At 37.0% G+C, this 14,269-nt stretch overlaps 1 protein-coding gene across 17 annotated transcripts in view; it reads right to left on the reverse strand.

The window, feature by feature from the left end:
* The window catches only part of LOC307180944 (uncharacterized protein), a 622,728-nt gene that overhangs the window by 203,478 nt on the left and 404,981 nt on the right, over positions 1-14,269 (reverse strand). The window lies entirely within an intron of this gene.

Consider the following 14,269-nt stretch of genomic DNA (forward strand, 5'->3'; position numbering starts at 1 on the left):
AGTTGTGACAATGCTAAAATGTATCAGTATGTCTAGGACAGTGCTACAATTGAATGGTGTTCAGTAAATGGTAGCACTAAAAACAGTATTAGTAGTGGCGACATTAGTATTCATAATATAACGAAATGCCCTTAAACATGGCTCTAACCACAACCTCTAGAAATATAAAATCTAATATTTTATCTTGATATGGAAATTACATTTGATAACTTTAAAATTCCTGTATCTCAATATAGTTTCTCTTAAAATACAAAAATTATCAATAACTTCTATCATCTAAAAATGCACTCACAGGTAGAAACAGATAAGCTTTAAATTTGGCCGTGCCTATGCTTTAAATTTTAAAATGACTTTGATATTTAGGCTTAGTTCATACTTTCTATTCATCCAGAAAACATCAGATAAAAATATGAGGGGCAAAAAGTGAACACCTGAACCTATGATTCACAACGTTTAGTATGCGCAGAAACCAATTAGTGATATTGGTAAAGACAGAAAAAGAACCTCTAAAGACAAATTAATAATACTATGCCATGTGTTTAAAAATAATTAGGGTAGATGATTCTTGTTATTCTCTAGCTACAGCCTTCTACAAACATCAAGTCTTTTTCTTAATTTAATGTTGATTTTTAAATCCAAATTTATTACCCTGCAAGCTTAACATCTCTGGTTCCCGGTATCTGAAAAGGAAGTTTGAGCTTTATATTTGAGGTAAGATACAGTTCTTGTCTAGAATTTTCTCCAGGAAATGACAGAAATAATAGCTGAAATAATCGATCTAAATTCTCTTAAACCTCTAATATCTTTCTTATGATGCATGATTTTCTCAATTCCATACTCATAATCTGAAATACCCTTCATGTACCACACTATACATTACACGCGACACCCTTTGAAATCCCTACTAAATTTTCATGAAGGATACAGAGCCAGACAGCATGAGAAACAGTATGCCTCCATAAATCTTGAATGGAGTCAGGAGTAGGGCAGTGAAACAATGACCTGAAGTAGAATTTTATAAATTACTTCTGTTATGTAACACTGACTTATAGTTATATATTATATTAATGCGAAGCCTAAAATTATTACTGGAGTATTGACTTCTAGTCAATACTAGTGACTGAGGAAGATTGACATCTTTAAAAAAAATTAGTTTGGCTGAAAATCTCTTGTAACCGAGAGCATTTTCTGCGACATTGATTTTAAGGTGCAATAAATACTGATATAATTTTTTAAGTTTGTACATATATTTTAAAGATAGCACTTGAGGTGTTTCTTCCATGATTATTTCCAGTTTCCAGAGGTTTGCAAGAGGAATGTGTTAGTGGATATTTTCTTCATTCTCAGAATTGCCATGACTCTCAATTAATGGAAAGGAAAGATATTTGAGAGCAGAGAATATGTGAAACACATTTTTTAAAAATCTCTTGGTGCCTAACATAGTGTATTATATTTAATAGGTACAGAGTAACTGTTCCCTGAATTTAGTTCAGACTCAGGCATCCGCCACTGTGAATGGCTTTTGCCTTCGGAAATTAAGTCCATAATCCAGAGCTTCGCTCTGCCAGGGGACTGTCCTCTGATTTCCAATAATACACAGTCAGAAGCACATTATCTCTCTCAGGCCACAAGCATATCATTCAGTGAATTCTGACTGCAGAGTTATAGTTGGTTTTGTCATGGACCAAAAGCAAGTACTAAAGCTAGCACTAAATTAATTACTTGTAGAAAACGATCCTAAAAAGGCATCTCGATTTCTCATGAAGTTCTGTTCATCGTATATACCTCAGTACCTTTGGGTAAACTGCACCCATTCACCACGGTAATCTAATACTGAAACATAAAGGAGGTACTTTATGAAACCCTGATGGTAACTGAGTACGAAACAAGGCATTTCAGTAGCTAATATACTGCATTTCAAGGATCATATTAAAATAGTTAATACATATTTAAATACATATAGCTGATAGTCCATATGTTTCACAAAATTAAAATAATAATAGGTAAAAAAATCAATGAATCCTTCAAAATATACGTATACAAATAAATAAAGCCATCCATTACTCCGGACTGAAAATAGACCTTGGCTTAACCTTTGCTATTTCTGTGATAAAATAAGTATTTATTAGAGCACTTTTCTTTAGAATCATTTTAATCAGAAAAGAATACCTCGGGCCGCCCTGGTGGCGCAGTGGTTGAGAGTCCCCCTGCCGGTGCAGGGGACACGGGTTCATGCCCCGGTCCGGGAGGATCCCACATGCCGCGGAGCGGCTGGGCCCGTGGGCCATGGCCGCTGAGCCTGCGCGTCCGGAGCCTGTGCTCCGCAACGGGAGGGGCCGCAGCGGTGAGAGGCCCGCGTACCGGGGGGAAAAAAAAAAAAAAAAAAAAAAAAAGAATACCTCACTAACACCTATCAATCAGATGTCTAACCAGCTGTTTCCCTTAAAATATCTACTACAATTTATGAAAGAAAATTCACTGCTATTTTGAAGAAGCTATATATTTAAACATGTAGAGCCATGTTTTTCAATTTTTATTTTCAATAAACATTTGTTTGAGGTATTTTATAATCATTGAGTTATTTCATCTTTGTCAAAGCAATAATTTGCTACTTAGATTAGATTAAAATCTATTTACCTCCCCTACTTCTGCTTACTTATGAGCAAGACTAAGTTTAAAACAACTTGAGATCTTTTTATACTTTTAATGATTAATAATTCACAAAGAAGATACCAATTTTACGAATTAACAGCTAACCACAAAAAATACACCTGTCAAATACACAAAATTAGATGTAAATATAAGATCCAAAATTCTGGGTAAACTAATTCCAAGGGGCTATTACACTGGCACTTAGACACGTGGTACACAAAGATGCTGGCTGCGTTACACAGTACAACACAGATATTAATCCTTCAGGGTACCAACTAAGTGTGATAAATGAATATGTGAGGCAGCCTATTCTTAAAACTTAGGCCCAAAGAGACATTCCCGAGTTGTTGGAAGAATAAAGATCCAAAAATGTAATATGAGAATTTCAATGTGAGAAAGTTTTACAAAAATAAATAAAATTTAAATAAAGCTGGGTTACATTTCAAAAGGCTCATTGGTACAACCAAGCCGAGTATTTTATTCTTTTCTGTCATAGGGAAAGATAGGCCATCCTTTCTGGAAAGAGATAGTCCGGTATAATAAGTGCATGAAATTTGAAATCAAATACTGGTAGGTTCTATGTACTGGTCTACAACTTACTAGCTGTGAAACGTCAGACATCTTAACATCCATGAACTTTAGGCCCTATGTCTGTAAAATAAGAATATCTTATTAATAGAGAGATGCTATAAGACAAAGCATGAAAATAACCTTGCATAGTGCTTAAACATAGTTGGAATATAACAGGTGGTAATTTTCTTTCCCTTTCTATGTGCATGGTCAACTGTTAAATGGTTCACGCAACACTCCTGAGATCATCTCTTAACTGCTGCCAGAAGTTAAATACCACCTTCAAAATACACAGCCTACCCGGAAAACATAATAGACTTTGTCTTTATGTGTTTTCATGGTCTTTCATGATTATTGGTTTTGGAGGGATTTTTTTGTTTGTTTGTTTGTTTTTGTTTTTGTTTCTTGCGGTACGCGGGCCTCTCACTGTTGTGGCTTCTCCCGTTGCGGAGCACAGGCTCCGGACGTGCAGGCTCAGCGGCCATGGATCACGGGCCCAGCCGCTCCGAGGCATGTGGGATCTTCCCGGACCGGGGCACGAACCCGTGTCCCCAACCCATGTCCCCTGCATCGGCAGGCGGACTCTCAACCACTGCGCCACCAGGGAAGCCCTGGAGGGATTTTACTTATGCAATCTCTCCTCAATATTCTCCTGGGGTCATTACTGCAACCATGTTTTTCATGCTAGACTGACCATTCCTGCCCTGAGTACACCATATAATTCAAATGTAAAAAGGAGCGCAGCAAACTTTTTGAAGAACTCAAATACATCACAAGGATTGAGGAGCTGCAAGTCTTCCATCTCCCTCAAATGTGAATTTGATTTAAAAATGAAAACAAAGCACAATCATTAATCATTATTTATTCATGTTTGCAATGTGGAGAAAATCTCTTTGTGCAATTTCTAAAATGAATGGAGTTCTCATAAGCACAGATTTTGGGCCTATTAAGCTAATAAGAAACAATTTGTGTTTTCTAGTAATTGGAATTGCTTTGGGACCACACAATGGCTTTTGTGTTTTTCATTTTAAGCAAATAACTTTCATGCATCATCTTCTTTGTATGCTTTGAAATTAAAGTAAACTCACTCAAACTAAAACTTTACTACACTTGTTTTTCTCGCCCACCAAAATGTTCTTCAAACTCAAACAGACAACAGTGAAAGTACAATGATACGTCTAAGAATAAAAATGAATGATAATAACAACAGCACCTTACATTTAAACAGCAACTTAATAGCATTCAAACCGTTTACCCTACCTGATGCCATTTTGACACTGTCAGTATAAGTAAACGTGAAATATGGAATGAAATTCATATTAAATTAGATGAGCACATGACCTTGGGATAGCTCACTATTGCTTTCAAAACAAAGTCCAAATGTCTTATCCTGGCATGCAAGTCTCACTATTTGATCGCAACTCTCCACATAACCATTGTTCCAGCCTCAGTAGATAATTCATTATACTACAAAGGAACCATGTACTTTCTGGTCTTTGTATCACTACTCATGCATTTCCTCTACTCACAACAAGACTGCCTCCCCCAGTGTAAATCAGTCTGAGTATCATAAACATCTGCTCCCATGCAAAGCATTCCCTTCCTCCTTTCCCAGTTCATAGAAAGCATCTGTCCAAGTGCCTGCTTCTGACCTTTCATAGTACTTTGTTGTAGCAGTTTCTACCCGGCACCTCTCATGGTAGAACACGTCTCTTTCGCCAATGTTGTTGCAGTATCTTTTTAAGTTGTCTCTCTGTTCCCTACTTTGTCCCTTACCCTGCAGTAACCAATCTTAAAAAATCCAGATATGATCATGTCACTCCCCTTTTCAAAGCAGCCAATAATCTCAGATTCTTTAACTTTCTTCCTTACCCTCTGTACTTCAGTCACACTTGCTCATCATCACTAAAGGACTCTCAATCCCTAATGACTTTAGATCATTTATATATTAACACTGGACTTCTTATATGAGCCACTGACAGTCATCCCTCAGTATCGCAGGGGATTGGTTGCAGGACCCATGCGGATACCAAAATCCGTGGGATGTTCAATTCCCTTATATAAAATGGTGTAGTATTTGCACATAAACTACACACATTCTCCCATATACTTTCCTTTTTTAAATTACAGTTGATTTATAATATTATATTCATTTCAGGTGTACAGCACAGTGATTCAGAACTTTTACAGATTATACACCATTCAAAGCTATTACAAGATAATGGCTATAATTCCCTGTGCTATACAATATATCCTTGTTACTTATCTATTTTATACATACTAGTTTATATCTGCTAATCCCACACTCCTAATTTGTCCCTTCCCTCTTCATTTTGATAACCACTAGTTTGTTCTCTATATCTGTGACTGTTTTGTACATACATTCATTTGTGTTATTTTTTAGATTCCACATATAAGCAATATCATATGATATTTATTTCTCTGTCTGACTTATTTCACTAAGCATAATATTCTCTAGGTGCATCCATGTTGTTACAAGTTGCAATATTCCCTTCTTTTTCGTGGTTGAGTAATATTCCACTGTGTGTGTATATGTGTACATATATGCACACACATATATACACACACACATATTCATCATATATACACACACACACACACAGACACACACACACACCACATCTTCTTTATCCATTCATCTGTTGATGGACACTTGGGATGCTTCCACATCTTGGTTATTGTAAATAGTGCTGCTATGAACATTGGAGCACGTGTACCTTTTCAAACTAATGTTTTAATTTTTTCTGGGTATATATCCAGGAGTGAAATTACTGGATCATATGGTAGCTCTATTTTTGTTTTTTGAAGAACCTCCATACTGTTTTCCATAATGGTTGCACCAATTTATATTCACACCAAAAATATACAAGGGCTCCCTTTACTCCACATCCTCACCATATGTTATTTGTAGACTTTTTGATGATAGCCATTGTGACAGGTGTGAGGTGACAGCTCGTTGTTCTCATTTATTTCTCTAATAATCAGCAATGTTGAGCATCTTTTCATGATTTAAACTGAATGCAGTCCCTATCAAAACACCCATGACATTTTTCACAGAACTAGAACAAATAATCCAAAAATTCATATGGAACCACAAAAGACCACAAAAAGCCAAAGCAATCTTGAGAAAAAAGAACAAAGCTGGAGGCATCACTCTCCCCGTCATCAGACTATACTACAAAGCTACAGTAATCAAGACAGCATGGTATGCCACGGAGCAACTAAGCGTGTGCTCCACAACTACTGAACCTGTGCTCTAGAGCCCGCGAGCCACAACTACTGAGCCCACACACCACAACTACTGAAGCCTGCGCAGCTAAAGCCCATGCTCCGCAACAAGAGAAGCCACCGCAACGAGAAGCCCACACACCACAATGAAGAGTAGTCCCCGCTCGCCGCAACTAGAGAAAGCCCGTGCACCGCAATGAAGAGTAGCCCCTGCTCTCTGCAACTAGAGAAAGCCTGCGTGCAGCAATGAAGACCCAGTGCAGCTGGGGTGGGTGTGGGGAACAGCATGGTACTGGTACAAAAACAGACACATAGATCAGTGGAACGGAATAAAGAGCCCATAAATAAACTCACGCACCTATGGTCAATTCATCTATGACAAAGAAGGCCACAATACACAACGGAGAAAAGACAGTCTCTCCAATAAGTGTTGCAGGGATAACTGTAAAACGATGAGATTAGAACATTTCCTCATACCACATGCAAAAAAAAATTCAAAATGGATTAAAGACCTAAACGTAAGGACTGGAACAATAAAACTCCTAAAAGTGAACATAGGCAGAACACTCTTTGACATACATTGTAGCAATATTTTCTGGATCTAAGACACAAGAAAGAAAAGCAAAAATAAATAAATGGAATCTAATTAAACTTAAAAGCTTTCGCACAGCAAAGGAAACCACAGGGAAAAAAATGAAAAGACAACCCACAGAACGAGAGAAAATATTTGCAAATTACATAATGGATAAGGGATTGAGATCTAAAATATATAAACATCTCATACAACTCAATACCAAAAAAACGCAAACAACCCAATCAAAAATGGGCAGAAGACCTGAATAGACATTTTTCCAAAGAAAACATACAGATGGCCACCAGGCACACAAAAAGATGCTCAACTCCCACATACTTTAAATCATCTCTAGATTACATATAATACCTAATACAATATAAATGCCATGGAAATAGTTGTAAATACAATATAAATGGTATGTAAATAGTTGCCAACAAATTCAAGATTTCTTTTTGAGACTTTCTGGAGTTTTTTGTTTTATAAATGTTCTTGATCTGTGGTTGGTTGAATCCGTGAGTGCAGAATGGGTGACTGACTGTATTTTTCTCTCTTATATGCTTCTAATCAAAACTGACACAGGGAACTCCCAGGACAAAGCACATTAACTTCACATTAACTGAACTTTAATGCAACCTGTTTTCAATGAACGTCTTTTTCAGTCAGAGCCAAACTCAGCCCTGTACTAAATTAAGGGGCAGGGCTCAAATGGAGGGGGTGGGAAACACACAAGAGGAGTTAACAATAAAAAAGTAAGTCTAAATGTACCAGAGTGTTTGGTGGGTTAACCGTGAAGGAATTCAGGAACTCAGAGACAGGTGAATAAGGTAGTAATCCAGGTTCTGAACTCACAATCAAGGTGAAGACAGGATATCTGGAAGGGACAGTAAATGTGTGGTATAATTACTGCTTCTATTCCTCCCTGCAGTGCCCGAGGAAGCTGTTTCACATAATGGATCCTGTGTTAAAGTAGGTTCATGGTCTTAGAGCTCTTCTCAACCCAGTGCTCCAGGTGACCATACTTGCAATCAGTTTCTTCACGATGCAACCTACTGACATCCTTGTTCTAATATGTAGGAAACTTATCATCAACTGATGTGGATCAAACAACCAAGTATGAGGAAAAGAGAACTTAATTGCAGGAGGCAAGGACTCACAACTTCCTCCCATTTCCTCTCATTTGCTGCAATACAATACTATTGCCTTTACTGTCTCTACTACCCCCTCTAATCGAAGCATATACATCTTCCTCTTTGCACTGGCTGATCCACTTGTGATTTCTTTTACAGATTCTGTATTATCAGGGCCAGGCTGCCATCCTATCTCACAATCCAGGCAGTGCCCATGGTTATTATCCAAGCCCATCTGCTGCCTCATTTGAATGTGGTATTTTCATTCATTTTTTTTTCCACTTTTTTTTTTTTTTTTACTTAGAATCTTTAGAATCAGAGTTTGGACACTGGCATAACACGTTGGGCCTGATGCTTTGCCCTAGAGTAAAAGAACAGTCAAATATATCTAAGAATCTCTGGAAATAGCTAGTATATGGGATTTAAAATCATTTCCCATTAAATCAGGACATCTTGGTAAAATAAAAAATATATATACCTGTGGTACACAGAAGTCTATGCTATATACTTCCTGGGGTTATTCCCAGGATTAGGTTACAGCATGTAGCAAGGGTGAAGGGATTTTGAGATATAATTATGGACCCAAATAAGTTGACTTTACACAAAAAGGAGATAATCCTGAGTGGGCCTGTCTTAACAGTTGGAAGCCCTTTAAAAAAGAATCTAGGCCTTCCCTTGAGATCAGAGATGCTCTCCTGTCAGCCACATAGCACCACACCACTGTGACTTACACAGCTGCAAGGAAGTGAATTGTGACAACAACCATGTGAGCTTGGAAATGAACCCTGAGCCTCACATGAGACCCCAGCCCTGGCCAACACCTTAACTGTAAACCCTGAGCACAAATCTAGCTAAGTTGAGGCCGGAGTCCTGATCTACAAAAACTGTGAAATCATAAACGGTTGTTTACGCAATAAAGTTTGTGGGAATTTGTAAAGCTGAGCATGGAAAATGGGCAGTGTTCTTTGCCCAAAATTATGTCTGCATATGTGTGTGTGGATCAGTAAACATATACATCGATATTTCCATGTGTTAACCACTGGAACCTATGAATATGACCTTATTTGGGACAAGGACCTTTATAGGTATAATTTAATTATGTTATAATTAAATTAAGGATCTTGAGATTGGATCATCCTAGATTTAGAATAAACGCTAAATTCAATGACTGGTATCTTTATAAGAGACAGGAGATGGAGATTTGAGAGCCAGAGGGACACAGAGAGGGGAAAGCCATGGGCAGATGGGGGCACAGATTGGAGCAATGCACCCACAACAGACAAGGAACACCTGGGACAACCAGAACTCAACGAGGCAGGAAAAGATCCTCCCCTAGAACCTCCACAGGGTGTGTGGCACTGCTGACACCTTGATTTTGGACTTCTGACCTCCATAACTGTGAAAGAATACACTCCTGTCACTTGAGGCCACCAACTTTCTGGTAACTTGTTATAGCAGCCCCAGAAAACTAAAGGCTCTGTATGTAGCAAGGGGAGGGCGTGGTCTGGAAAGAAAAATTGGATGCAGATTCTACTCCCCAGGAATCTATAATCTAGTATGAAATCTATGATAGACATTCAAATAAAGAAAAATATACAGTGACATATGCCAGAAGAGAGGTAGAGAAAAAACGGTTCCGAAAACAAAAACAAAAAAAAAAAAGGAAGATCTATTTCTGGCTGGGGCAATTGGGTAAGGTTTCCTAGGAAAACAAAAATTGCTAATGGTGGTAATGACCTGGGCATGAAGATATGAGACGAGAACACTGCAGACAGAAGAGCAATAAGCAGCTGTGAGATCTTGCCTTTTCAGTTAGAACAGCTTACCGCCCGATGTCCATTGTACATTACTTGCATCCAGCATGTCCACAGTAAAAGTTTCAACATTTAATATGATCTTATTTAAGAGTTCCAATGTTCTATGTAAATTCAAATGAGTAGATATTGTGTGTTCAGTTCCAGACCATCACAATAATGTAAATATCACAATAAAGTGAGTCACATGATATTTTTTTTGGTTTCCTAGTGCATATATAAAACTTATGTTTATACTATAATGTGGTCTGTTAAGTCTGCAACAGCATTATGTCTAAAAAATAATCTACTTACATACCTTAATTGAAAAATAGTGCTGTAACACAACATTGTAAATCAACCATAGTTCAATAAAAAGAAAAGAAAAATAGCGCTATTGGAAAAATGGTGCCAATACATTTGCTGGGTGCAGGGTTGCCACAAACCTTCAATGTGTAAAACAAACAAACAAAAAAACAATATCTGCAAAGCACAATAAAGCGAAGTGCAATAAAACGAGGTATGCCTGTATTCGGTTTAACTATATGATTTCATACAAATCTCAGAAAGCAAATTCTTCTCCTCTTTCAAGTATTAGGCACTAGCGAGCACCATTAGGGAAAATGGTACAAAAAGGGAAACTTGAAGTCATATAGCAATGATAACATAGTAAAGAAGAGGAATGTACGTGTCTTACATTGCTCACATTTAGGTAATGATACCAGTCCAATGTTTACTGACCTTTGTACAATCGATGTAGGTTTTTACTTAATTCAAAATTTTGCATTCAAAACATTGCCATGACACTTCATTTGACAAGTTAGACTCAAGAAGCAATCTGAGGATTCATTTGTATTATCACAGCCATCCCCCATTTAAAATTAGGAAACTAATCTTCCCGTGAAGACTGAATTCTAAAAATGATTACCGCTGTGGTAACCAATAGGAAAGAGAAAGCATATTGTTCGGAGCTTTGTAAAACACACAGGTGTCAGAACTAAAATAGAACTAGTCAGGAAAAGATCTAACATAATTATTGGTTGCATCAGTGTATAAAAATCCATTTCATGATTGTATACTACATGAACGTGAAACTTTGATTAGACCAGAAAATTTACATGTGTTAAAGCAGTAATCTGCTCAATTGGTAAAGAAAAACATGAAATGTACGTAACAAGTATCTCTCCCCCACACACACACTCACACAGAGTTCTGTCTTTGTTATCTCACAGAAGAAGAGTGAAGAGGAAATGAGATAATGTACAAGTGCTTTGGTAAACTCACAATTACATCTAATGATGATAAAGATGAGTCCCATAAGGAAATCCATTAAAAACTCAACAATGTTGACACATTTCCACCCTGAAGATTTTCCTGGAACAGGAAATAAGTAGCAAATCTAACACATTCAAATCTCACATCAAATATTTTCCTCCTTTAATGTTAACTGAAGTCCTAATAATCTATGGTAGCGTAGCTCTAGGAAGGAAATTGGGGAAGGCAATGAAAACAGCCAAGAGCCAAGGTCATAATCCAGATAAAACTGAACATTTTCATTCCCACTTTAAAGCCTTTTTCAGCACGGTGAAACTCACATTGGACTCCAAAACTCCCTTAAGAGCAATATACATCTTTATAGATGGTTTCATGACGGTACAAAGAAAGTAATTAGCAGTGATCACAAAGCCAAACTTCCTGAATTTTGTTTCACCCATCCCTTCATGATAAATTCTAAATTCCATACTCAACCAAGACTACTCTTTTCTTTCTCTCCCTTCAAACCTCGCTCTTTGACTTGGGTAGTTATCACTTCACCATCTTGCTTCCTGGATCTTTTATTTTTCTCAACCTCTGTCCATGTACATTTTATTGGGAACATTCTCATTCTCTAAGATTTTTCAATTTTGCATCTCAAAAAATTATGCTCCTCAGCACAACAAGGGATAATTCAGAACCACAAAGTTTCTTCCTCCTTAAAAGTAGAGTAAGAGTGTAACATGTTTCTACTGTAATATATATATTTTCACTGACACATACAGACTTCTTGGGAAGTCGATTTATCTGTGTCAACTTGAACTTCCTAAAATCCAACTGATGACATAGAGGTCAGCAAAACAAGGCCTTGCAGCTGTAGATCACAAAGTTCACACACTGAAGGAGGCACATTCCCCCTTTCCACCATCCCCGCACACACAGGAGGAGACACCTGGTTCTTCTCCAGAGGCTACGTTTTACGATTTAAACAAAGTTAACAAGCTGAGGAATGTATGTATATACGTACAAAAGAATTTTTATGTATGTTATTATATATTAATGTATAATGTTTTATATTTTATATGTGATAAACTTATTATAAGTAAAATGGGATAGATATTGAACAAGGAATGACAACTAGATCAGAAAGGAAAAAAATATTCTGAAATAGCCTCAAGTCTACCTATAAACTGAATATATCATAATGGTAGCATGTCAAATCTACCATTATGAATTTTAATTCAATTACTCTGGAACATTTTTGGAATAAAATGAAACTCATTTGTTTATTCCTATAAAATAAATGTATTTCAGAGACTTACAATATTAAATTTTTGGAAGAATGTTTCCAGAAATTCCACATATATAAATGTGGAATGGAGGGCAGTGAACCAAAAAAAATTGTTTTTGAGCAAATAAAACATAAAAACAAGTCAATATTATGAAAGGCATTGTCAACAATAGTTCAAATGCAGGTTGTCAACCTGGAGAAAATGCTACTTAGTTAACATAGTACTGATCCATCTCAACATTAAAAAAAAGCTTCCATAATCCAATAGAAAGACAATCCAAATGGCAAAAGAAATGGAATGGATGTGCTAGGTATCTCCTGTTTGCCCTCCCTGTTCTTTCTATGGCTCTATATGTGGGGATGTTGACCCCTATGAATTATATCAATTGGCTCCATTGCCCCTTAGCTCCTGGTGGGGTTTGGCCAATGGGAGGTACTGTAAGGAGGTGAGGGAAGGGGAAGAATAAGGGAGGGTTCTTTTCCCCCCAGTTTTGTTCCTGCCACGTCATTATGGGTTGGCTGTGTGTGTGTGTCAAAGAACATAGCTCCTGTCAGGCACTCCTCCCCTTTGGTAGGCCACCCTTGCCCGTCAGGCCTAGTGGTGTTAAGAGCTCCCTGCTGTTGCTCCCTCTGGGGTACTGCATTAGCCCTTGTTTTCTTAAAACAGAGGTCATCCAAGTGTGCTTCAGAGACCCCCTGGGGCCCTGCACCACTTTCAGAGATTGTATGAGGTCAAATTTATCATCATTCAACATGATGATAAGATGTTATTTACCTTTTCCGCAACAGATGGAATGCACAAGTAAACATACAGCTATATTCTATTAAACCAGACGTTAAAGAGATTTGTAAAACCGTGAAACGGTGCAACTCTTCTCACTAAATATGTTTTGGAAAATATAGTTCTTTTCCATAAATTATGTTTATATATTAACTTATAATAGGTTTATTAATATTTTTAATGGAATTGATATTATTAAAATACTTAATTTTGAAGTTTAATACATTAAGCACAGATAGATAACACACATAAATAAAAAGTACATTGAGGTCCTTACAATTTTTGAGAGTATAAAGTGGTATGGAGTCCAAAAATTTTGATAATCACCGTACTCCCCCTTATAAGTGGTCCCTTCTATTTAACCCTCCTAAATTTGCCTCAGTTGAGTATGTCATGTTACTGGGCAGAACCTTGGGTGATAACAGTGGAAATAGATAGAAGAGCTATAAATTGCCAGCAAACCTCACTAATAGTTAAAGGAAAAAATTAATACAATGAAGAAAGATCATTTTGCACCTGACACATTTTTCTGGAAAGATCTGGAACATCCAATTTTTTCTGAAAGTATAAGGAAGTAAGCATTTATTTTTCTGGAGTGTAAAGTAGTACACGTTTTTGGAGGGTAATTTTTCAGTATCTCTTAAAAATGGAAATGTGAATGTTTTAGGACCCAACATTTCGAATTCTAGGAATGTATCCTTCAGAAACAAAATTGTGAGTCCTTAAAAATATCATTACAATGATTTTCACTACAACAGCGTTTGCAAGAGCAAAAAAGTAAAAATATAAAGACGAGACCTGAATACTCATCAGAAGAAAATTAGATAAAATATCATATAGCCACACAATTAAATGCCATGCACGTGTTTAAAACACAAACACAATTTATATCTATATGTACTTAGCCTAGAGCTATCACTGTAATATATTAAGAGGAAAAGATAAGTTACAGTATCTATAGCACACACCATTTTCTTG

The sequence above is a fragment of the Stenella coeruleoalba genome (assembly GCF_951394435.1).
Source record: "Stenella coeruleoalba genome assembly, chromosome: X".
Taxonomy (NCBI): domain Eukaryota; kingdom Metazoa; phylum Chordata; class Mammalia; order Artiodactyla; family Delphinidae; genus Stenella; species Stenella coeruleoalba.